This window comes from Bos taurus, chromosome X (assembly GCF_002263795.3).
Source record: "Bos taurus isolate L1 Dominette 01449 registration number 42190680 breed Hereford chromosome X, ARS-UCD2.0, whole genome shotgun sequence".
In the NCBI taxonomy this organism is placed as follows: domain Eukaryota; kingdom Metazoa; phylum Chordata; class Mammalia; order Artiodactyla; family Bovidae; genus Bos; species Bos taurus.
In genome coordinates this window covers 132,597,554-132,620,874 of record NC_037357.1, presented here as the reverse complement: position 1 = coordinate 132,620,874, position 23,321 = coordinate 132,597,554, and the positions used below count along the sequence as shown (strand labels likewise).

Genomic DNA, 23,321 nt, shown 5'->3' with positions numbered 1-23,321 from the left:
GTTCTAAATGTTCTCTTGCACATGCTCTGCTTGCACCTGTGGGTGCATTTATATGAGTTGAGAATGGTGTGCAAATGAATTGGGTCATGTGGGGCTTTATATGTAGGTGTGTGTGTGTGTGTGTGTTTGTCTTTTTAACATTTTTTAAATTTATTTATATTTTTGGCTGCGCTGGCTCTTCATTGCTGTGCAGGCTTTTCTCTCTAGTTGTGGCTAGCAGGGGCTACTCTCTAGTTGCAGTGTGAAGACTTCTCATTGCGGTGGCTTGTCGTGCCATGGAGCACGGGCTCCAGGGCACGTGGGCTCAGTCGCTGCGGCTCGTGGGCTCTAAAGTGCAGGCTCAATAGTTGTGGTGCATGGGCTTGGTTGCTCTGTGGTGGCAAGTAGGATCTTTCTGGGCCAGGGATCGAACCTGAGTCTCTTGTGTCTCCTGCATTGGCAGGTGGATTCTTAACCACCAAACCATGAGGAAAAGCCCTGATTGTGAGTCAGTATACCTTTTTCTACTTGTATGCGAGGCTATTTTGATAAGCATATATAGGGGTACGCATTTTCCCTTGTTTCTCAGACTTTAGTAAAGCTCTACCAGCACTGTTTACTCTTGCCAGATCTCTCATGTAAGCCTCGATACTGCAGCAGGTGGTGCACACTGTTACTACCCCTACTGCTCCCCACTCTCCAGAAGGAAAAATCCAGGCTTGCAGAAGCTTGGCAAACAGCACACACAGTAACATGTAACACAGTCCTGTATTACTTTAAGGTAGTATCTGAGAACATTTAGAGAACATGTTGGTTCTGGTGTAACACTGTATCTCAGAGATAGTTTGTTGTTTTTTTGTTTTTGTTTTTTAATTTTAAATCGTGTTATGTGTTCCCATGTCTATGAAAACTTCCCTCTCCTCTCAGTGCCCCAGCCACTAAGCTCTGCTCTCCAGAGATGACCACTGTTCACAGTTTCCTGTGCACTGATTCTGAAATAGTTTATGAATATACAAGCAATTAGGGCTTCCCAGGCGGCACTGTGGTAAAGAACCCACCTGCCTATGGAGGAGACAGAAGAGATCAAGGGTATGATCCCTGGGTCGGGAAGATCCCCTGGAGTAGGAATTGGCAACCTCCTCCAGTATTTTCTTGCCTGGAAAATTCCATGGACAGAAGAGCCTGGATGTTTACAGCCCGGAGGTAAGGGGGTGTCACAAAGAATGGGACACGACTGAGTGACTGAGCACAGACACACACATACAGGCAATTAGACTTTCCCTGTGCCAGCAGTACCACATTTAAGGGATTATCATGAAACAGAGCTTCCAGCATGTTATATGACAGTGAACAGGAAGGGGAACTTCCCTGGTGGTTCAGTGGTGAAGGATCTATCTGCCAATACAGGAGACATCGGTTTGATCCCTGGTCGGGGAAGATTCCCACATGCCCCGGAGCGATTAAGCCAGTGTGTTGGAACTGCTGAGCCTGTGTGCCTAGAGCCTGTGCTCTATAACGAGAAGCCACCACTCTCCACAACTAGAGAAAAGCCTGCACAGAAAGAAGACCCAGCATAGTCACAAGAGAATAAAGAAAAAAAATTTTTTTTAAAAAAAGAAAATGGAGATAACATTATATATATATATTTAAAAAAAAAAACAAAAAACTGGAAGGGCCTTCCCTGATGGTCCAGTGGTTAAGATTCAGAACTTTCAATGCAGGGGGCCTGGGTTTGATCCCTGGTCAGGGAACTAAGATCCCACAAGCCTTGTGGCCATAAATAAATAAATAGGCTGTGAAATGGAAAATTCGGGGCATCAAATTATAGTTTATATGCAAGGTTTCTTGGCACCCCCCAATCTCCCCACCCCCAGTTGTGACAACCCCAACTGTCCCCAGGCCTTACCAAATGTGCCAGCAGCAGATAAGAGGGGGAAAATGTGAAAGATTCAAAGGGATTAACAAGTAGAAATGTGTGAAGAAAATAGAAGGCACCAATATGGAGAAATTAACACTCAAAGGTTATTACATAAGTGTTTGAAGAATCTTTTTAGGAAGGATCGTAACGGCTAACTTTGAATCTTCACACAGAGCAGAATAAGGAGTGACTTTAAATGGATGAGAAATTAAGGCTGAACCTACAGAGGATGAAAGGGTAATTCCAGTTCCGAGTTGCCACCTTCTTTCCTAAACATTTTTGTGGGCAGAATAAACTCAGAAGACTAGGAATTGTTCTCTCCTGAGGTTAAAATCCATAATCTTCAAGTTATGAAATATGCATCAAAAAGTAGCAAAATATACATATTCCATGATCATGTCTCCTATGGTGCTTTAAAAAAACCCAAACAATAGCAATTTCTTGTTATAAACGCATTGCAGGTTAATGATAGGAAAATTAGAAAACCAGCAAAGCCAAAAAGAGGAAAAGGAGAAAAACCCTTAATCTCACTAATGAGTGAAATACTAAGGTGATACTTGAATGAATGTGCTTCCCAGTTGTTTTCTATATTCATACATAAAACATGTAAAACTTTTCCCTTCTTCCCAGTTTTTTGACTAGTCTAATAATTAAATTGATACAAAATGGATTAACAGGAGAAAAATAAATTTAATTTCCTATTGTAGGGGACTCCAAGAAGTCATCAAAGCAGGCAGCTTTTACACCTTCTAGACAGGGAAACAATGTGCAAAATAGAGAAACAAGAGGGTCCCAGCAGGCTAGCAAATTAGTGAAGTTAGCAAGGATGTTTATACAGCCTTCCAGGAGGTGAATTCCTTTTATCCACTGGTACAGGGAGGGTAATTTCACGTGCTTTTAGGGGGGCCAAGGAAGGTCAGTGTCTATTTTGCACAGACTGTTTAAAAATCGAAATGCCAAGTGACATATTTGGGGTGGCATATTTTGCTTCCTTTCAACACGTACAGATTTACGTTCGTTCCATCATTCAGCACATAACACTTTGGAAGTTGTTTTTTTTTTTTTCATTTAATAGACCGTGGATGTCTTTCCAGGTCAAAAAATACCTACTACCGGATATTTAATTCTTCCACTATACCTGTGTCTTACAACTGAACCCACCCTCTGGTTTTGGCCACTTAACTTGCTTCTGGTGCTTTGAGGTCATAAATAATATTGCAGCAGTTTTTCCTTTCACAATTCTTTCCATTCCTTCCCCTTTTTCCCCCTGGAGCAAGTTCCTGGCCCACTGTATGGGCCTGCACTTATTTGCAAGGCTTTTGGTAGGAATTGCTAAACAGCCCACCAGGAAGATTGATTATTTATATTTTTATGGGTGGTATCTGTTTTTTTGTTTATTTGTTTGCTTTAGTTGTGTCGTTTTCTGTTTTTGTTTTTATTTTGGTAAACCTCTGCCTAAAGGACAATCTCATAGGTGGGGGTGGAGGATGTCGGAAGTGACCTCATTCTGTTGAAAATTACTGCGCCCTGAATCGTCTGTTTGCTGTAATGTTTTTTACACTTGAGCAATCACCTGGAGAAGGTGAAACCTACTGACCAAAAAAAAAAAAAAAAAAAAAAAAATCGCTTCACGCCGAGGAAGGTGCCTTTACTTGTAGTCATTTCCGTTAAGTCGGAGCACAAAGCATGTCATTTCAGACCTCGGAGGGCATAATATAGATCATCCCCGGCCCCACCTCCATTGATTCTTGGAACACCCATCACTGTCGTCCACCGAACCCAGTCCCAGCGGGTAGCGCGGCCCGTATCGGGGACGCGGAGTTCTCTCTGGACCCGAAGGCACCGGCTGTACGAGGCGAACGAGATGGGCAGGGCCAGCCTCCGAGGTGACCGAGCCGGCTGGGTAGGGTTGAGTGGCTGGGTGGAGCACGTGACACTCCCAGACTGGCTCTCGACAGGGGGTAGTTGCGGGGGGGGGGGGGGGGTTGGGGGTGGGGCCCGCCCAGGGCGCCTGAGGCTGAAATCGACATTTGCCTCTGGCAGGAAAATGAACTTGTCAGACCCTCAACCCACTGGAGCAGGGGATTACGGTAGCATTTAAATTTTATATCCCACGAAGCTGAAAGCAGAAGGTAAGTTACTTATCCCTCAGAAAAACAGATGAGAGTAGGGCCCGAGAATACCATGTGGCCACTTTGTTGATTTTTAAAATCGAGTTGAAAATAATCGATTGCTGTGAGAGGCAAGGGCCAAATTACAGACTGATCTTAACAGAAAGTCGGTTAATCCGGAGAGAATGGTGGTAAAAGCGTCCAGGGTTAAATATAGAAGGACACGAAAGCTGCCGGAATAAATAGCAAGTAACCCTGGCCTGCTCGTGAAACAATCTATTTCACATCTCTTTCAGGGGCGCCAGCGAAGGGAATGTTAAAATTGCCATTTAAACTCAAACGAAAAGAAACTAATCTATATGAAGCTGGAAATCAAATAAAAACAGGTCCTGCTTTTGCCCTTTCACATTTCAAAAACATTTATGCGGTTTGGCAAGAAAGTTGATATTTTCACAGTTTAAGTTTGAAATATGCCATTTCAAATTTACGAAATGGTCACAGTTGGAATTTTCTAACTCTTTCTAGGCAAGGCTGTTTCAGTTGTGAATGAGAAATATTGACATTGTACATATTTTCTGCAATAGTGAGATGATTCACTTCTGCAGAATGTGATAAAAATTAGAAAACGTGAAATAATGAGTTACTGTGAATTAACTTTCATGTCTGAGAGATTAAATTCTTTGCCAGAAGATTTACGAAAACAGACACAAGTACAACGTTCACGCAATAGCACTTTATTTTAAATCATCAAATGTTCAAGTAAGAAGTATAAATATGCGATGGCACAGTTTTTTCAAAACCACATTAATATTGGCATGCATTATTTGTTATGGAGTAATAGAAAGCATTATTTATTAGTGCAATTAGTATTATATGCCACAACTAATATACTTTAGATTAATGCTTTTGATATACGATTTGAAACATGGACCCTCTGTGCAAAGTATGTATATGCACTCCATATTTTAACTGTCATTTTGATTTGCACAAAATAGATTTGTTTAGTTCTCCATTGCATTTGATGGAGACTGAAAAATAAAAGACTAAATCATTTCCTTTCATTACTAATCCCCTTATTGCTAGCTCTTTTGAAATCCTATTACCTGCGTGGAGCCTGGAATCATTTGGGTCTTCCCTTCTGTGTGCTGTTTGTTTCCCACAGTTCGTGCAAGTCTAGGCCAGCTGCCCACATCAAACACACCGCCCAGAACGGAGGCCAGAGCGGGGCTTCCCGGCCACTCCCTCCTCACTTCCAGGGTCTTCCCACCCTCCCCTCTTTGCCCCTAGGCCATCACGTGGCGGTGTGGGCACCGCCTCCCGGTGACGTCAGCGCGCTCGCAGCCGTCGCGCTGAAGAAAGGATGCTCTAGGATGCGGTGCAGGTGGGCGACCGGCCTGCGCCATGCGGCACTGCAGGTAAGAGACTCTGCAGGCGGAGCCCCTGCAGCCCGTCGGCACCCCAGAAAACGAAAGTAGGGGCTCTGGCTGTTGGGGCTGCTGCAGGCATCAGGCATCAGGGGGGCGCGGGGGCAGGAGTGGAGGGCGACTGTTGTAGGCTCACGCGTGACTTGAGTCTTGTCGTGCCCATCCATCCCGGGAAAGTGGCCTGGGGCCAGACAGAAAGACCCGGCCTCCTGCACAGGAGGGGAAAAAAATCAGGAATGAACACAATACATGCATTGTAAGAGAGAGAGGGGCATGTCCGAGAGAACTGTCAACTGTTTACCGACTGTCAGAGTGATTCTTAAATAATGACACATTTACTAATTCTTCTTACAGGGGTTTGTTTTGTTCTCAGTATTTAGCCTGATTTCTTTCAAAGCCAAAGCTGCTTTGCTTGAAACGGAACGGAAACTTACTGGTTAGCAATTGAAGAGCTAGATGTGCGGTCTAAATTGTTTTGCATTATTTTGCAAGATTGTAGCGTTTAAAGGGGATATGTCAGAAATGTTTGTTTCCTCCTGGTGTTTTAAATAGATTAAAAAAATTAACAGTATCCAATAAAATAAAGCTTCCAATAGGCGTGTAAGAGAAGGCAAACCAGTTATATCTCTTAAGAACAAAATGGTCTTTAGAAGGGGGTGGAGCTGAACACCAAACCCTGTGATTTTTCAGTGTTCTTTTTAATTCCCTTGCTAAATAATTTGCTTGCTGGAAGAAGGGGCTTGATAATGCAGCGACAGATGAAGGGGGAATCAGGTGACTTCAATTTTAACAGGACAGGATGTGGGATTTTAATGAACACTTTTGAGATTTCCCACCTGTGTTTGCTTTCCTTTCTCTCCTTCACATATGAGGCCAGGATATATGCAGTACCCTTAGGAAGAGAATATGATCGATCTTACCTGTAAAACGTGATCCCCTGGGAAGCCGTGGTATTGCTAAATTGTACTGGACCTCACACCATGTATCCTTTGACCCATCCAGCAATTGGAGGACCAGTAAAGCGATGCTGTTTTAGTTGATGATTGAAGAAGGCGTTTCTTTCAGCAATTGGACACCCTGATGTTTTGCTACAGTAATTTAGTAATTAATTTACTGCAGTTTTCTTCATTTGGCTCAGGTTGACTACAAGACTTTTCTGATCCTCTTGTTCCCATGCTCCTTTCTCCCCCAGCCCAACCCTAGACAGAGCAGAGCAGATGATAGACAGCAGAGACCGAGCTCCACCTCTGCCTTTGGGACTGTGCAACTTGGACCAAGTCAGTTTGTGCCTTTGGGCCTCAGTTTTCTTGTCCTCAAAGTAACGGAGGAGTATTATATCAGGGTTTCTCAGCCTTGACACTATTGACATTTTGTCGTTGTTTAGTTGCTCAGTCGTGTCTAACTCTTTGCGACTCCATGGACTGTTAAAGCCCACCAGGCTCCTCCATCCAGGAGATTCTCCAGACAAGAATACTGGAGTGGGTTGCCATTTCCTTCTCCAGGGGATCGTCCGACCCAGAGATCCAACCCCCGTCTCCTGCCTTGGTAGGCGGATTCTTTACTGCTGAGCTGCCAGGGAAGCCCTCTGTTGACATTGGGGCTGGAGAAATCTGTTGTGGGGGTGTCCAGCTGCACCTCTGGCCTCCACCTACTAGATGCCCCTAGTTGTGACAGCCAAAAATGTCTTCAGACCCTGCCATTGTCCCATTGTGGGGCTCCATTGCCCCTGCTTGAGAATCGTTGATTCAGATGACCTCTCAATGTTCTTCAGGCCCCAGTATTCTAGAATTCATTTTCCTGTGAGTTGTTTCATGCTGAGCCCTCGGTCGGAGATCTGATTCCCTTTCATGATGTTGTATATATTGGGAAACACAGTGTGAAGGCTTTTTTTCTGCTGTGGGGTTCCAGAAATAGCTTCTGTCAAAAAGGGGAGGCCTGTGTGTGTGCCAGTTGTAGCCGGGAAGCTGGCTTGGCAGAAGGGAGAGTGTCAGGGAGAGAGGAAAAAACACAAGCACTAGACCATCATGTCTGGAACCGGAGTAGCCCAGAGTCACCGTCCTTATCTGCAGAAGTGGAATAGCAAGACCAGGTGGAGGTGTCACAAGCAGAGAGGGAGATAACGGGGTGCTGGCACCCGTTGTGGCGGGGAGATGATGGCAGCATGTGTGGCTGGAGGAGGCCAGCGCAAGCTGCCCCCAGAGCCCCCGTCTGGCCCCCGAAGGTGGTGGTGGTCACGGTCTTGCCCTTTAAGCTTCAGTGCAGGACTGACCACTAAAGCTCTGGCTCTGACACTTTGCAGAGGCGGTTTTGCCGCCTCACTTCCACTCCCAGAGCTGTTGCCAAATCCATAAAATAGGGCTACTGTTCGTGCTAGTCCTGCTGCTTTGAGTTTTCAGGGGGTCAGATGGATGGTAAAGGGTCAGCACACCGGGAACTCCTGGGAGACGGGAAGCAAGGGTGGCAGTTGCATTGCAGGATGAGGGCCATGTGCAGTGGGTTTGCGGGAGGAGGCTTGGAATGATTAGAAAAATCATCCTTGTCCCTCTGAGGGCCTGGCACTGCAGTGTGTCCCTCCTCCAATTCCCTTGCTCTCAGCTCTCTCTCTCTGCCTCTTTGCGGCCCCATAAAAATGGCTCTCCTGGGAAGAGGGTTGGTGTTTAGTGAGAAAGACCCAGTGTGCAGAGGCCAGGGCCCACACAGCCTCCTTTGTCCATTTCAGCCATTTTGTTTGCAGGTGGCACCCACAGCTAGCCAGGAACCTCATTCCCAGAATGGCTTGGCACCTTGGGTGGGCTATCAGGTGCTGTCTTTTCACGCAGGCAATACTGAGAAAGAAAATGAAAAAGGAGGAGTATTCTCCATCAAATGAGACATAAGGCATAGAATCACTGTGCTAGGCAGCTCTGGTGCTGTGACAGACTACCACACACTAGGTGGCTTATCAACAACAGACGTTTATTTCTCATAGTTCCAGAGGCTGAAAGTCTGAGATCATGGTGCTAGTGTGGTTGGATTCTGGTGAGGGCTCTCTTCTGGACGCAGAGGGCCATCTTCTCCCTGTGTCCTCATATGGTGGGAAGAGAGCACACTAGCTTTCTGGTCTTGTCTTGTTGTTATTGTTCAGTCGCTAAGTCGTGTCCGACTCGTTGCAACCCCATGGGCTGCAGCACACCAGGCTTCCCTGTCCTTCACCATCTCTTGACGTTTGCTTAAAGTCATGTCCATTGAGTCGGTGATGCCATCCAACCATCTCATCCTCTGTCACCCCCTTCTCCTCCTGTCCTCAATCTTTCCCAGCCTCAGGGTCTTTTCCAGTGAGTTGGCTCTTGGCATCAGGTGGCCAAATATTGGAGCTTCAACTTTAGCATCATTCCTTCCCATGAATATTCAGGGTTGATCTCCTTTAGAATGGACTGGTTGGATCTCCTTGCAGTCCAAGGGACTCTCAAGAGTCTTCTCCAGCACCACAGTTCAAAAGCATCAATTCTTTGGCACTCAGCCTTCTGTATGGTTCAACTCTCAGATCCACACATGAGGTCTCTTCTTATAAGGGCGCTAGTCCATCATGAGGGCTCCACCTTCATGACTTCATCACCTCCCAAAGGCTTCACCTCCTAATATTGGGGACACATTGGGGTTTAGGATTTCAATATATGAATTCTGGAAAGATACTTTCAGTCTATGACAATAACCAAATGTAACTTGTACCCTTGACTGGATCCTGGCCTAAACAGGCATCTATAATAGGTGTTGGGGATACCTGGGTTATTTTTATGTGACTGCCTAGTAGATGACATGAGGAAACTACTGTAAATTTGATTAGATGTGATAATCTTACGGTGCAGTAGGCACCCAGCTCAGTCGCTCCTGATTCCTGATACAGAAACAGTGAGATGAGACGTGGTTGTTTCCTGCTGTTCTCTGTTAGGCTAATTTGTTACACAGCAGAAGATAACTGACATGTGTGTTCATAGAAGAGTCTTATTTTTCGGTGGTGCATGCTGAAGTATTTAGGGGTGAAGTGTCATGAGAGCTTAGGGTACTATTAAAGTGTTTTTTTTTTTAATGCCTTGGAGCTCTCTTTTATGTACTTCTGAATAGAAAGATGAATTCTCAAACCTGCTTTTGCATTCAGTGCTGCAATATCACATGTCATGTTGCCTCTGGAAAATTCCACTGTACACTCCTGAGAGAATGAGAATGGAAAAAGGCAAATAATATAAGATTATTATAAAAATATTTTTGACAGCACAGACCCCTGTAAAGGTCTTGGGAATCTCAGACACGCTTTGAGAACCACTCTGAGAACCACAGTAATTTATTTTTTCTTTTGAACATTTTATTTTGTATTGAAGTATAGTTGATTACTTTGGCCAATACTTTGGCCACCTGATGTGAAGAACTGACTCATTGGAAAAGACCCTGATGCTGGAAGAGATTGAAGGCAAAAGGAGAAGGGGATGACAGAAGATAGATGGTTGGGATGGCATCACTGACTCGAAGGACATAAGTTTGAGCAAGCTCCGGGAGCTGGTGATGGACAGGGAAGCCTGGCGTGCTGCATTCCACGGGGTTGCAAAGAGTCGGACACGACTGAGTGACTGAACTGACTGACTGATAGCTGATTACTGATGTTGTGATAGTTTCAGGTGGAAAGTGAGGGAAGGGACTCAACCATACATGTACATGTATCCATTCTCCCCCATACTCCCCTCCCATCCAGGCTACCACATGACATTGAGCAGAGTTCCACGTGCTATACAGTAGGTCCTTGTTGGTTATCCATGTTAAATATAGCAATGCGTATACACTTTCATGCATTGGAGAAGGAAATGGCAACCCACTCCAGCGTTCTTGCCTGGAGAATCCCAGGGACGGGGGAGCCTGGTGGGCTGCCGTCTCTGGGGTCACACACAGTTGGACACGACTGAAGTGACTTAGCAGCAGCATACATGTCCATCTCAAATTCCATAGCTATCCTTTCCCCCATCCTTGCCCTCTGGTAACTATAAGGTTATTACAGAGTATTGATCAGTTACCTGTGCTGTACAGCAGGTCCTTGTTGGTTATCCATGTTAACTGTAGCAGTGTGTACATGTCCATCCCAAACTCCCTAACTATCCCTTCCCCCTGGCGAGTAGTTCATTCGATAAGTCTGTGAGTCTCTGCTTTTTAAGTTCATCTGTATCATTTCTTTTTAGATTCCACATATAATGCACCTATGCTAACAGTAGTTTACTTTTAAATGGTTCAGTTGAATGGAGAGACAGTGCGAAGAGGCCAGTATGGTTAAATAGGAACACTGATGGAGTCTGACTGGTGTTTTTCATTGAACTCTTCTCCATAATGTGCTCTATATTTGAAAATGTGCCCAATAAAAAGTTAAAAAGAAGCTAGAAAAGAAACACAGACTCTTGGGCTTGTGGGGGATTCTGACTGAGATCTGGGGAATGTTTTTAACCTGAGCTCAAGGTGCCTTTGACTGCAGGGACCTGAGGTCCCAGTTGAGACCTGCTGGCTTGGAAGTTCTCAGCTCACCCAGAAGCCCTCCTGAACCAGACCTAGGAGGGTGAGTTAGCGGTGAGGAGGGGATGTGTGTGAGCACTCGGCAAACTCTGGCAAGTGGGCGGTAGGAAAGGCCTTATTATCAAACCCTTGCTTGACTGTATTTGCAAGGGGTGACCGGAAATGAGTTTTCCTTTCTAAGAGAAGGGGTGATTTTCTTTCCAGAACATGGTGGTTTTTGAATGACTTGTTTTCTCTTGAAATAGTAATACATGCTGGTTGTGTGAACTTCCCACAGGATCAAGGTTATGAGAATGAAATGAAGTCTTTCTCATTCCCAGTCCCTCATCCCCCTTCCAAAGGCAACCGCTGATAACTGTCTTATATGTTGTTTCTGAAAATGTCTGTGTGAAGACACCCATGTGTAGAAGGTGTATAGCATTTTCCTTTCTCATTTTTCTTCATTGGGATGTAATTCACATGGAGGGAAATGCATGGATCTTAATTCAGGTGATTTTGACAAATCAGGATTCCCAGTACTCCCAGAGGGCTCCATCTTGTCCTCTTTTAGCCAAATCCTCCGGCAACCACCATACTGATTTCTGTCAGCACAGTTTACTTTTGCCTGTTCTTGAACTTCATATACCTCAAGTCCTTTGATCTTTATACTTTTATATCTGTCTTCTGTCACCAGGCATGATGGTGAGATTCATCCATGTTGTTTCATGTAGCAGTGATTTCATTCATTCCATTTTATTGTGAAAGTACTTTTAGAGAGAGAGTGGAGGCAGTTGGTATATGTTGCTTCTCTTCATTCCTTGGAGGCTGTTTTACATCATCTCACTTACAGTTGAGTTCCAAAGTGTGGATGGTATGGAAGTTTACTTAACCGGTCTCATTTTGATGGGCATGTGGATTCCTCAAGCTTTTGTAATCTCTGCTCATGGTATTATGCTCATGTAAAAATGCCAAAGAGGAAAAGACCTCTCTAGGATTAATTATGGGCTTCCCTGGTGGCTCAGAGGTTAAAGCGTCTGCCGGCAATGCAGGAGAACTGGGTTTGATCCCTGGGTTGGGAAGATCCCCTGCAGAAGGAAATGGCAACCCCACTCCAGTATTCTTGCCTGGAGAATCCCATGGACGGAGGAGCCTGGTGGGCTGCAGTCCACGGGGTCACAAAGAGTCGGACACAACTGAGCGACTTCATTCACTCACTCAGGATTAATTAAATGCACAGAGTATAGATGTTGGGACTTAGCTTCAAGATCAAAGCAACCCTTATATTTTACATGTGACCAAGAGATGTCCAGAAAAGTCAGGTGACTTACCCAAGGTCACATGACTGATAGTAACACAGTTGGGGAACCCTCCAGATCCCAAGATGCCTCTAACAGAGTGTTTTCTTTGGCCATGCCATGTAGCATGTGGGATCTTAGTTTCCTGACCAGGGACTGAATCTGAGCCCCTTGCAGTAGGAGCATGGAGTCTTAACCACCGGACTTCCAAGAAAGTCCTCAGAATGTTCTTTCCTGCACTATGAGCTTTGTGAGTGCAGGAACTGTGAGTGTTTTGCTCACCAATGTAAACCTAGCACATAACTCGTGGCAGAGTAAGTACTCATAAAATATAAATTAGAGGAAAAATTAAGGGAACTATTAGTCCCCTGAGAAAAGACCACTGATATCCCTGAGAACTGCATGGGCATGCACTTGAGACTTGAGCCTCCAAGTTCTTTTGTTCATTCACTCCCTCATTTACTTCTTTGTTCTGCAAATGTTTGTTGGGTCCCTGCTGTGTGTCTAGGACAGGGCTCCTCACCCTGGACTCTATGGGCTTTGAGGCTGGAGGACTCTCTGGGGGGCCGTCCTGTGCCCTGGAGGATGTTGAGCAGCATCTTCTGGCCTCCCGCCACTTGACAGGGGTTGCAACCACGGCCCAAACCCCCACTTGTGACAGCTGAATTCGAGACATTGCCAAGTGTTCTGGGGTGGGTGAAATTGCCCACCCAACTGGTGGTTGAGACCCCAGTCTAGGCACTGGGGTTTGCTGTGGAACCAAATGGACAAGGTTCGTGCCTGGGTGGGAGTGACCTTCAAGTGGAGGAAAGAGAAGATAACTGGATTTGATAGGTTGTGCGATTGTGTGAAATACAGTGAGAGGCAGAGGATGGGCAGCAGTGGATTCAGAATCCTGGTTAAACGGAGTGGTTACCCAGGCCCCCTGAGGGCTCACATGTGACCAGGGACTGAGGGGGAGCCACGTGAACACTGAGGAGATGGAGAGCTCAGGGCTGAGGGAACAGCTGTGAGGTGGGCAAGTCCAGGAAATAGGCACCCAGAGAAGCGTGCTGGGGCAAGTGCTTAGAGGGGTAGCCAGGGCAGACCATGCAGGGACTTAGCGGGAGTGGAACCAACCCTGGGTGACTAAGTGTGGTGACAAGCCATGGAGTGCTTTTGGGTTGAAGAGGAAAACATCAGTACTTGTGTTCAAGGGCCTGGCTCTGGCTGCTGTAAGAACAGTCAGAGGTGGGCGAACGAGGAAGCTGGGTGGCCAGCGAGGAGGCTGGGTGGCCACGTGAGCTGTAGCTTAGAGGACTGTGCGTTCGTGCATGCTCAGTCATGCCTGACTCTTTGTGACCCCATGGACTGGAACCCCCCAGGCTCCTCCATCCATGGGATTCTCCAGGCAAGAATACTGGAGTGGCTTGCCATTTCCTTCTCCAGGGGATCTTCCCAGATCAGGGATCGACCCCGGGTCTCCTGCATTGCAGGCGGGTTACTGCTGCGCCACCTGGGAAGCCCTTGGAGGGCCATGCCCCTGACTAATTGAGCAGCCGTGTCGTGCTCAGCAGCAGGCAGGCCTTGGCTATCACAGGAGCGCGTGGGTTGGGTCACACTGTAACCCTGTAACTTTGGTGCCTCAAGGTGGAGGCCACCTGCACAGCCTCTCAGGACAGTGTCACCGGGGCTGGGCAGTGGTGCACAGGGACAGCAGAGGCAACAGCTCTTGCATTCCACATGTGACACCAGCAAGGCTCACCTTTAGGCCTCTTGTTGTGGATAAAGTTGCCCAAGCTTTTTCGAGGCCCCTTGAGCCCACCACCTGCCCTGCACCTGTGAGGTGGCTCTTCTCTGCCTGGAGTGCTGTCCCCCAACCCCCATGCTGGCCAGCCTGGGTCACCCATGGTCCCCTCTCAGCGAGCGCTCTTGGGTGGGTCCTTGTGTGGCCCTGAGAGCTGGGAGGTGGCCATCAGTTGAACTGATGGAAGTTGGAGACCAGAGCCTTGCCCATTGGCGGTGACTGTTCCTGCTCCTGGGGTCCTTCGACCCCCCCCACCCCCCGCCCCGAGGATGCTGTCAGGCTGCTCCCTCCAGCGGCAGCACCAGGGCTGGGATGGCTGTGGGGTTTGGCTAGAGGGAGCCTCACCGAGATGCAGTGTTCCGTTTGTCCCCTCGGGAAGTCTGCTCCTCGCCCTGGTGACCGGGGACCTGCTGACTCATTTCTTGTGGTGGCCGTTGCTTCCCTTGTGCTTGCCCAGCACTTTTTAACCACATCCCGGCGGATGAATGGAGGTTACCTCCTTCCGGGATCTTAGCCTCCCTTCTGGGTTGTGATATTAGCTCAGGGTGAAATTTTCTTTTTCTGGGCACCGGAACCCTTGGAGGCACTGATTGGGTTAGGAGGAGAGGGGCCACCCCAATAATTACAGACATGTTCTTTTTCCTCTTAACTCAGTCCGGCCTCCCACCAGCACCCACTTTGCCCAAAACATAGGAATCGACTGACGTTTCAGCCCTCCCCGGGGTCAACCCACTGGGATATGCTTAGGACACCGGGGAGGACAACTCAAGGCTGTGCTGGAGGATTCCCTGCGTTTATCCTTCACAGAGGTGCTGGTTGTGAGTGTCTATGACATTGTTTTCATCCACGAGGGCACAAAGCTCACATAAGCAGAAAGTTAGATTGTTGTGTTGGAAGATGGTTTGCAGAGCTCTTGGGAGAGGGAACCGTACTGCACGGGATTTCTTACCAGCATTGTCTTCAGCTGCTGTTGTGGGCCGAAACCGTGCGTCTTATTAAAGTGCATCTGAATTCCTAACACCTATTACCTCAGAATCCGACCTTAGTTGGAGATTTTGTTCTTGTTGTTCAGTTGCTAAGCCGTGTCTGATTCTTTGAGACCCCATGGACTGCAGCACTCCAGGCTTCCCTGTCCATCACCAACTCCCGGAGTCTACTCAGACTCATGTCCATTGAGTTGGTGATGCCATCCAAACATCTCATCCTCTGTCACCCCCTTCTCCTCCTGCCCTCAATCTTTCCCAATATCTGGGTCTTTTCCAGTGAGTTGGTTCTTTGCATCAGGCAGCCAAAATATTGATGCTGCTGCTGCTGCTAAGTCGCTTCAGTCGTGTCCGACTCTGTGCGACCCCATAGACGGCAGCCCACCAGGCTCCCCCATCCCTGGGATTCTCCAGGCAAGAACACTGGAGTGGGTTGCCATTTCCTTCTCCAATGCATGAAAGTGAAAAGTGAAAGTGAAGTTGCTCAGTCACGTCCGACTCTCAGCGACCCCATGGACTGCAGCCCACCAGGCTCCTCCATCCATGGGATTTTCCAGGCAAGAGTACTGGAGTGGGATGCCATTGCCTTCTCCACAAAATATTGATAGAGTCTTTAAAATTTTTTTTAAATAATTTTAATTTATTAATTTTTGGCCATGCTGGGTCTTCACTGCTACTTGGGCTTTTCTGTAGTTGTGGAGGATGGGGGCTGCTCTCTAGGTGTGCCTTCTCTTGGGGTGGACAGAGGCTCCAGTCTGTGCAGGCTTCAGTAGCTGCAGCTCCCAGGCTCTAGAGCACAGACTCAGTAGTTGTAGCGCATGAGCTTAGTTGCTCTGCAGCATGTGGGATCTTCCCGGACTAGGGATTGAACCTGTGTCTCCTGTGTTGGCAGGTGCACTCTTTACCACTGAGTCACCAGAGAAAGCTGAGATAGGATCTTTATAGAGGTAATCAAGTTAGAATGAGGCCATGAGGGCGGCCTCAGTCCAGCCTGACTGGGGTCTTTATAAAAGGAACTTTCTGCAGATAGGCACAGAGAGGAGAGGATGCGCGGTGTGCCGGGAGAAGATGGCTGTCAGCACTCTAAGCAGAGAGGCTGCGGCTGGATCCAGCCCCAGGAAACCAATCCTGCTGGCACCTGATCTCAAGCTTCTGGCTCTGGAACTGGGAGACAAGTAGTTTCAGCCATTTGAGCTGCCCAGTCTGTGGGGCTCATCAGGGTAGCCCTGATGAACCAGTCCAGCAGTGTTTCCCAGGGCATGTGTGCCTTTGTCCACCTGGGAGAATGGAGGAGAGCCCAGCAGGCCTTTGCTTTGGTGCTTTCTGCACAGTTTAGGAGAAGCTTGACGAACACGACCTTCTCTGTGGGAACAGGTAGCTCTTTTTTCCTGAGAGGAACGAGACTTCTTCGGTCCTCCCATGACCCAAGAGGAAGGGCCCTTGCAGCCCTGGTGGGAATCTGGCTCCCCACTCACTATCTGGGGAACTTGGTCCAGGAACCTCACCTCCTCCTCTGCCTCAGTTTGCTAATCTGTCAAATGGGCCTGAGGCTGACAGTATTTAATTCAGAGAGTGTCAGGAGCCCTGGTGACTGATCCGTGTGAAGTGCTTAGACTGGGAGCTCTACTGGATTGTTGTTAATTATCATGCTGCTGCCACTGCTGCTAAGTCGATTCAGTTGTGTCCGACTCTGTGTGGCAGCCCAACAGGCTCCCCCGTCCCTGGGATTCTCCAGGCAAGAACACTGGAGTGGGTTGCCATTTCCTTCTCCAATGCATGAAAGTGAAAAGTGAAAGTGAAGTCGCTCAGTCGTGTCCTACTCTTCGCGACCCCATGGACTGCAGCCTACCAGGCCCCTCCGTCCATGGGATTTTCCAGGCAAGAGGACTGGAGTGGGCTGCCATTGCCTTCTCCGTAATTATCATGAGGATGATAAATTAATTGAGGACTTCCCAGATGGCACTAGAGGTAAAGAACCTGCCTATCAATGCAGGAGATAAAAGAGACATGGGTTTGATCCCGGGGTCTGGAAGATCCCTGGGGGAGGAAATGGCACATTACTCCAGTATTCTTGCTTGGAGAATTCTATGGATAGAGGATCCTGGTGGAGTACAGTCCATGGGGTCGCAGAGAGCTGGACACGACTGAGTGACTGAGCACATGAGGATGAGGCCCTGGGGACGTTCTCCATCCTTGATCCTGGGCACCGGAAATGCCAAGACCTTAGGGCCCTCTCCCTGCCCTCTGGAGTGGGGGGGTGTGAGAACACTGAGTCCATTGTGTCACCGGGAGGAGGCCGTTTGCAGTTGGCCTTATCCCCTTCCCACACACAGGCTGTGTTCTGAAAGGGGACAAAGAGCCCCCCTTAAAGGGGCCACAGGAACTGTGCCATGGCAGAGGGGGCTGCTGGGAGGGGGCTGAGGGGGAAGCAGGAGCTGGAGGCGGAAGTCACCCTGCTTGACTTTGCCAGCGCCAGTCAACAGTTTGAAATTGACAAAGGTTAATACTTGTGTCTCTGTCTGGGTGTCCTGTGGCTTTTTTTTCTCCTGGGCCACCAGGGGGCTCCTGTCACTGTTGGTGCCTCTCTGTGAAATGCCCCCCTCCCTGCCCAGGGAAAGGACTGGGGCATCACTCAGGGGCTGGAGGATTGGCTAGAAGGGCAGACAAAGCATGGCCCCTCACTGTCCTAAAGGTGTCTACATTTTAGAAGCGAGACTCCTCATCATCTCAAATGGATTTGAAGTTGGTGGGGTTTCAGGTCAGATGGAGAGGGGAGGGAAAAAGCTTTGAGTGCTTGGGGGAGTGGCCAAGACATTGCTTTACAAAAAAGGCCGAGGACTCTGACTCCTGCGTTCATCACAGTGCAGTCTTCATCCACACCGAATCCATCAGGAGTGACTCTGCCACCAGTGGGGCATGCTGGAAGGGACAGCATGTCTTGAAGCGTGAAGAGCAGTCTGGCTTGCTGGGAGGCTACAGGAACTGCTAGCTTGCAGTCCATCCTGCCCCCCCCCCCCCCCCCCCCCCCCCCCCGCAACCGGCCTGCTGTGACAGGTCCAAAGTCCGCTCCTTTGGGCCCCTGCGATTCTGGGTCACACGCCTGTGGTGGGGTGTCAGCCAGAATGCCTGCCGGCTGCTCAGAGGAGGAGATGTGTCTTTATATTTGTCGACCCAGTTTTATTTTCTGGGGTTTAAAGCAATAAGGGAAAAATCGAGATGAATTGAGCAGTTAAGGAAACCCCCGGAGCCTAGTAGGGGAAAGCAAGCCATGCCTTCCAAACTCACATTGCGGCAAAGGATAGAACTGGTATGGGAAAGGCATACAGTCAAAGAAGCGTGTCGCAACTTCTCTCATTTTCATCTAGTGAGTTGAGTATGGTTTACATATTCTTTTTATCCTGTATATATGCACAGATAAGCTGTTTTTCTTGTATTTTTGAGTTTGCCTCTGCAGTGATGGCCAAAGCATTGAGCTCACAGCTTGATAGAGTTTTCTGTCTTTTGATGGATGTAATTTTTTTGTTTTTTTGAAAAAGTGTTTATTGAAATATCGTTGATTTATAGTGTTGTATTAGTTTCAGGTATATAGCAAAGTGATTGTTTTATATATATATATATATATATATATATATATAAATATACTTTTTTCTACATTCTTTTCCATTATAAGTTATTACGAGATGTTGCATAGAGTTCCTTGTAGTATAGAGTAGATCCTTGTTATTGATCTATTTTGTATATAGTAGTCTGTGTATTTTAATCCCAAACTCCCAATTTTATTCCCAAACTCCCTCCCTATCCTTTTCCCCTTTTGTAACCATAAGTTTGTGTTCTGTGTCTATGGGTGTATTTCTTTTTTTATAATTAAATTTATTTATTTTAAATTGAAGGGTAATTGCTTTACAGTATTGGGTTGTTTTCTGCCAGACATCAACTTGAATCAGCCATATATCCCCTCCCTCTTGAACCTCCCTCCCACACCATCCCATCCCATCCTTCTAGGTTATTACAGAGCCCTGGTTTGAGTTCCCTGAGTCATACGGCAAATCTGTGGGTATATTTCTGTTTTGTAAATAAGTTCAAGTGGATCATTTTTTAAGATTACACATATAAGTGATATCATATGATATTTGTCCTTCTCTAACTTTCTTCACTTAGTGTGATCATCTCTAGGTCTAGATGGATGTAGTTTTTTAAATTTATTTTTAATTGGAGGATAATTGCCTTACAATGTTGTATAGGTTTCTGCCGTACATTAACATGAATCAGACACAAGTATACATATGTATCCTCCCTCTTGAACCTCCCTCCCACCTCCCACCCCATCCCACCCCTCTAGGTTGTTACCGAGCCCCAGTTTCAGCTCCCTGGGTCATACAGCAAATTCCTCCTGGCTATATATTTTACATATGGTACTGTATATGTTTCCATGCTAATCTGTCAGTTGGTCCCACCCTCTCCTTCCCCCACTGTGTCCACAAGTCTGTTCTCTCTGTCTGCGTCTCCATTGCTGCCCTGCAAATAGGTTCATCAGTACCATTTTTCTATATTCCATGTATCTGCATTAATATATGATATATGTTTTTCTCTTTCTGACTTACTTCACTCTGTATAACAGCTCTCAGTTTATCCAACTCATTAGAACTGACTCAAATTCATTCTTTTTTGTGGCTGTGTAATGCTTGGTTGCTCAGTCATCTCTGACTCTTTGCAACCCCATGGACTGTTGCCCGCCAGGCCCCTTCGTCCATGGAATTTTCCAGGCAAGAATACTGGCGTGGGTTGCCATTTCCTTCTCCAGGGGATCTTCCCAACCCAGGGATCAAACCTGGGTCTCCTGCGTGGTAGGTGGATTCTTTACCCCCACAGGGAAGTGTCTAAGGCTCCTTTGATCCACTCTTGGATTAAGGCAAAGAATTGCTCCACTTCAGTGCTGTTGGCATTTGGGGCCGTCCTATGCATTGTAGGATATTGAGCAGCATCTTACACTAGATGCCAGCAGCAGACCTTGTCAAATGTGACGAAACATGCCCAGTGTCCCCTGGGAACAGGAACCACTGCACTGGTCTGTCCATCTTTGGTGTCTGCTGCCCGGCCTCATTCCTTCCTGTAACCCCAAACCTGCCCTAATGGTGGTGGCTCCCAGGTTAGCCACTTCCTTCGAAGGAGGGACCTGGTTTTTCCCACCATCTGTACGTGGCTTTGTGTGGGTCCCTTGCTCATTCCCCAGTCAGTGGCTGTGTGCAGTGGTTGGAGACTTAAATTGGCCAGCCTGGGTCACGTGCCCACATGGCAGGGAGTGGGGGAAGCTTTGGTACCAAATGGGCGGAGGGACAATTTTAAGGGGTGAGAATGGCCCACTCTTGCACCCCTGTGTGGAGCTAAATGCTCGGCTGGGCCATCATCCACTCAGTAACAAGCTCATCTGGCAAATGCCAGGTGCCATCCTTTCCTGACCCATCCCCAGGCTACCCTCGGAGGGTGCTCAGCCCTTTTTCAAGTGAGCAACCTGGACTCCACCGGGCCAAAGATGTGCCCACATTGGCCTGCAGGGCCCCAGGGTCCTAATCCCCTAATCCCTCTTCAGTTTCTTCCCCCCGAGTCGCCTTCCACAGGGCTGTCACAGAGCTGTTTTGGACTGTCCTGTTCTTCTCCGGACACTTGTGCGCTTCGAAAGAAAGTGAGCAGGACTTCCCTGGCGATCCAGTGCTTAAGACTTCACCTTCCAGTGCAGGGAGTATGGGTCCCGTCCCTGGTGGGGCACTAAGATCCCAGATGCCTCAAAACTAAAAAACCTGAACATACACGGAAACAATATTGTAACAAACTCAGTAAAGGCTTTAAAAATGATCCACATCAAACAATATCTAAAAAAAAATAACCCCCAGAACATTATACAGAAATAACACTGTAACAAATTCAATACAGACTTAGATTATCTGCACTAAAAACAAAAAAGAAACTTTTTTAAAAAAAGCAAGTGTTTTTAGACAGCCCGAGAGTACCTGCCCATCGAATGGGAGCTTCCCTTGCCACTGTAGTCCCTTTCGACCCAAACCTCCATGACCGTGAAGAGTGGGGAAGGGCTTGTGCTCCAAGGAAAAACGACACTACCATCACCGGAAGAAAGAACAGATGCCCTGGGCAAAAACCACAGATGAGAATCACGCCTGAGAATCTGCATTTACTGAGGGGCAGGTCACATTTTCAGACACTTCTTCAAATTGCAAAGTATAGCAAACACTCGCTGAAGTGCATAACACCTAAGTGTATAGCTTAATGGATTGTACAAGAAGCGTCTATGCCTCCACCCCACTTATAATGTATATGATTCCTTGTAGATGGGATCACTGGAGGAGGAAATGGCAACTCACTCCAGCATTCTTGCCGGGAAAATCCCATGGACAGGGAAATCTGGCAGGGTACAGTTCATGGGGTCTCAAAGAACTGGACCCGACTGAGTGACTGAGCACTCACAGATGACATCACAGTGCAGATTCTAATGGGTCTCAACTCTGATCAGCAGGCTTGTGAGAGCTGCCCATTATAAGTACATTTAGGGAAGCACTGGAGTCAGAGGGTGATTATTGAGTCAATGGACATGAGTCTGAGCCAACTCTGGGAGATGCTGAAGGACCGGGAAGCCTGGCGTGCTGCAGTCCATGGGGTTGTAGAGAGTCAGACACTACTGAGTGCCTGAACAACAGCAACAACAGAAGCTGAGAAGCCACTGAAAGTGACAGAGGAGTGACCACAGGTCACAGTGGAAATTGCTCTTGAGTTGGCTCAGGGCACAGAGCCCAAGCTGTGGGCTGTGGCCCTCAGGCAGGAGTTAGGGCTAAAGGAAGCTGAGGGAAGGATGGCAGGGGAGGCAGAGAAGGGTACTGGTTGCTGCAGATGGAGAAAGGAGGAGGAAGGCTCCGCCCAGCAGACTCATGGGCTGGTAGATGGGGTGCTTGCAGAGCACCCTCTGGTGGCCCAGTGTTGCAATGACACCCTCTCTGAGCCCAGGGGCGCTCAGGCTGGTGGACTTCAGAGGAGTGGCCGGCAGGCATCAGCTCTGAGTTTAGTGCCTGGTGTAATCCATTCAGGTTGCAAGAAAAGCAACTTTGTAAAGGCTGCTTGTGGTTGGTTGATGGAGCCTCTGGAAAATCTGTAAGACTTGCAGTGTTCTTGCATTTTTTTTTTTTTAGTTGCCATCCAAGGTCTGGCTCTGAACTCAGTGTTCTTCCCTTTCCACCATGTCCTGTGAATATGGGTGACCTCTAGCCCTCATGACCTTGACCACTTTGTCAGGGAGATGCTATGACCTTATTTTTATTGACATGCCAGGTGCATCTGCTGTCTTGAAGAATTCAGTTCAGTTCAATTCAGTTCAGTCGCTCAGTCATGTCCGACTCTTTGCGACCTCATGAATCGCAGCACGCCAGGCCTCCCTGTCCATCACCAACTCCCGGAGTTCACTCAGACTCACGTCCGTCGAGTCAGTGATGCCATCCAGCCATCTCATCCTCTGTCCCCTTCTCCTCCTGCCCCCAATCCCTCCCAGCATCAGAGTCTTTTCCAGTGAGTCAACTCTTTGCATGAGGTGGCCAAAGTACTGCAGTTTCAGCTTCAGCATCATTCCCTCCAAAGAAATCCCAGGGCTGATCTCCTTCAGAATGGACTGGTTGGATCTCCTTGCAGTCCAAGGGACTCTCAAGAGTCTTCTCCAACGCCACAGTTCAAAAGCATCAATTCTTTGGCGCTCAGCTTTCTTCACAGTCCAACTCTTACATCCATACATGACCACTGGAAAAACCATAGCCTTGACTAGACAGACCTTTGTTGGCAAAGTAATGTCTCTGCTTTTCAATGTGCTATCTAGGTTGGTCATAACTATTCTTCCAAGGAGTAAGCATTAGGATAGCTAATTAGTTGGAGAAACTTCTCTGATTGTAGGATGTCATAGAAATGTGTGTGTGTGTGTGTGTGTGTGTGTGTGTGTGAAGAACTACCTTTTGTTTCCCTGAAGCTTTCAGGTTGAAATGTTGCTAGTGAGGTCCTGTAGTTGCATTTCCGGGGTCTCATCCTTCCCTTCCAGAATCCTGCGTGAGACGGCTGCGCCTCTTTATCTTTGTGAATTCCCAGTGGATTTTAATGCTTCTTTTGGTAGGTGAGGCTTTCAGGCCTGCCCGTGACTCTGACAGCTTGGATAGGGGTCGGGCCAGTAGCAGATGCCCCATGAGTGCTTCTGTGAAGCAGGGCCCGCGGCCCCCAGCCACCAGCTTGCTGCCTGTTTCTGTAAGTCACATGTTGGGCCACCCAGGCACACGCCTTC

At 47.7% G+C, this 23,321-nt stretch overlaps 1 protein-coding gene across 3 annotated transcripts in view; it reads left to right on the top strand.

The window, feature by feature from the left end:
* Positions 1–3,890: 3,890 nt before the first annotated feature.
* CLCN4 (chloride voltage-gated channel 4) overlaps positions 3,891–23,321 on the top strand; it is a 71,607-nt gene continuing 52,176 nt past the window's right edge. Inside the window, exons 1-3 of one of the 3 annotated variants that reach the window (XM_005228496.5) lie at positions 3,891–4,029; positions 4,305–4,394; positions 5,171–5,423. The gene's annotated coding sequence lies outside the window, so the exon portion shown is untranslated. 3 annotated transcript variants of the gene reach the window in all.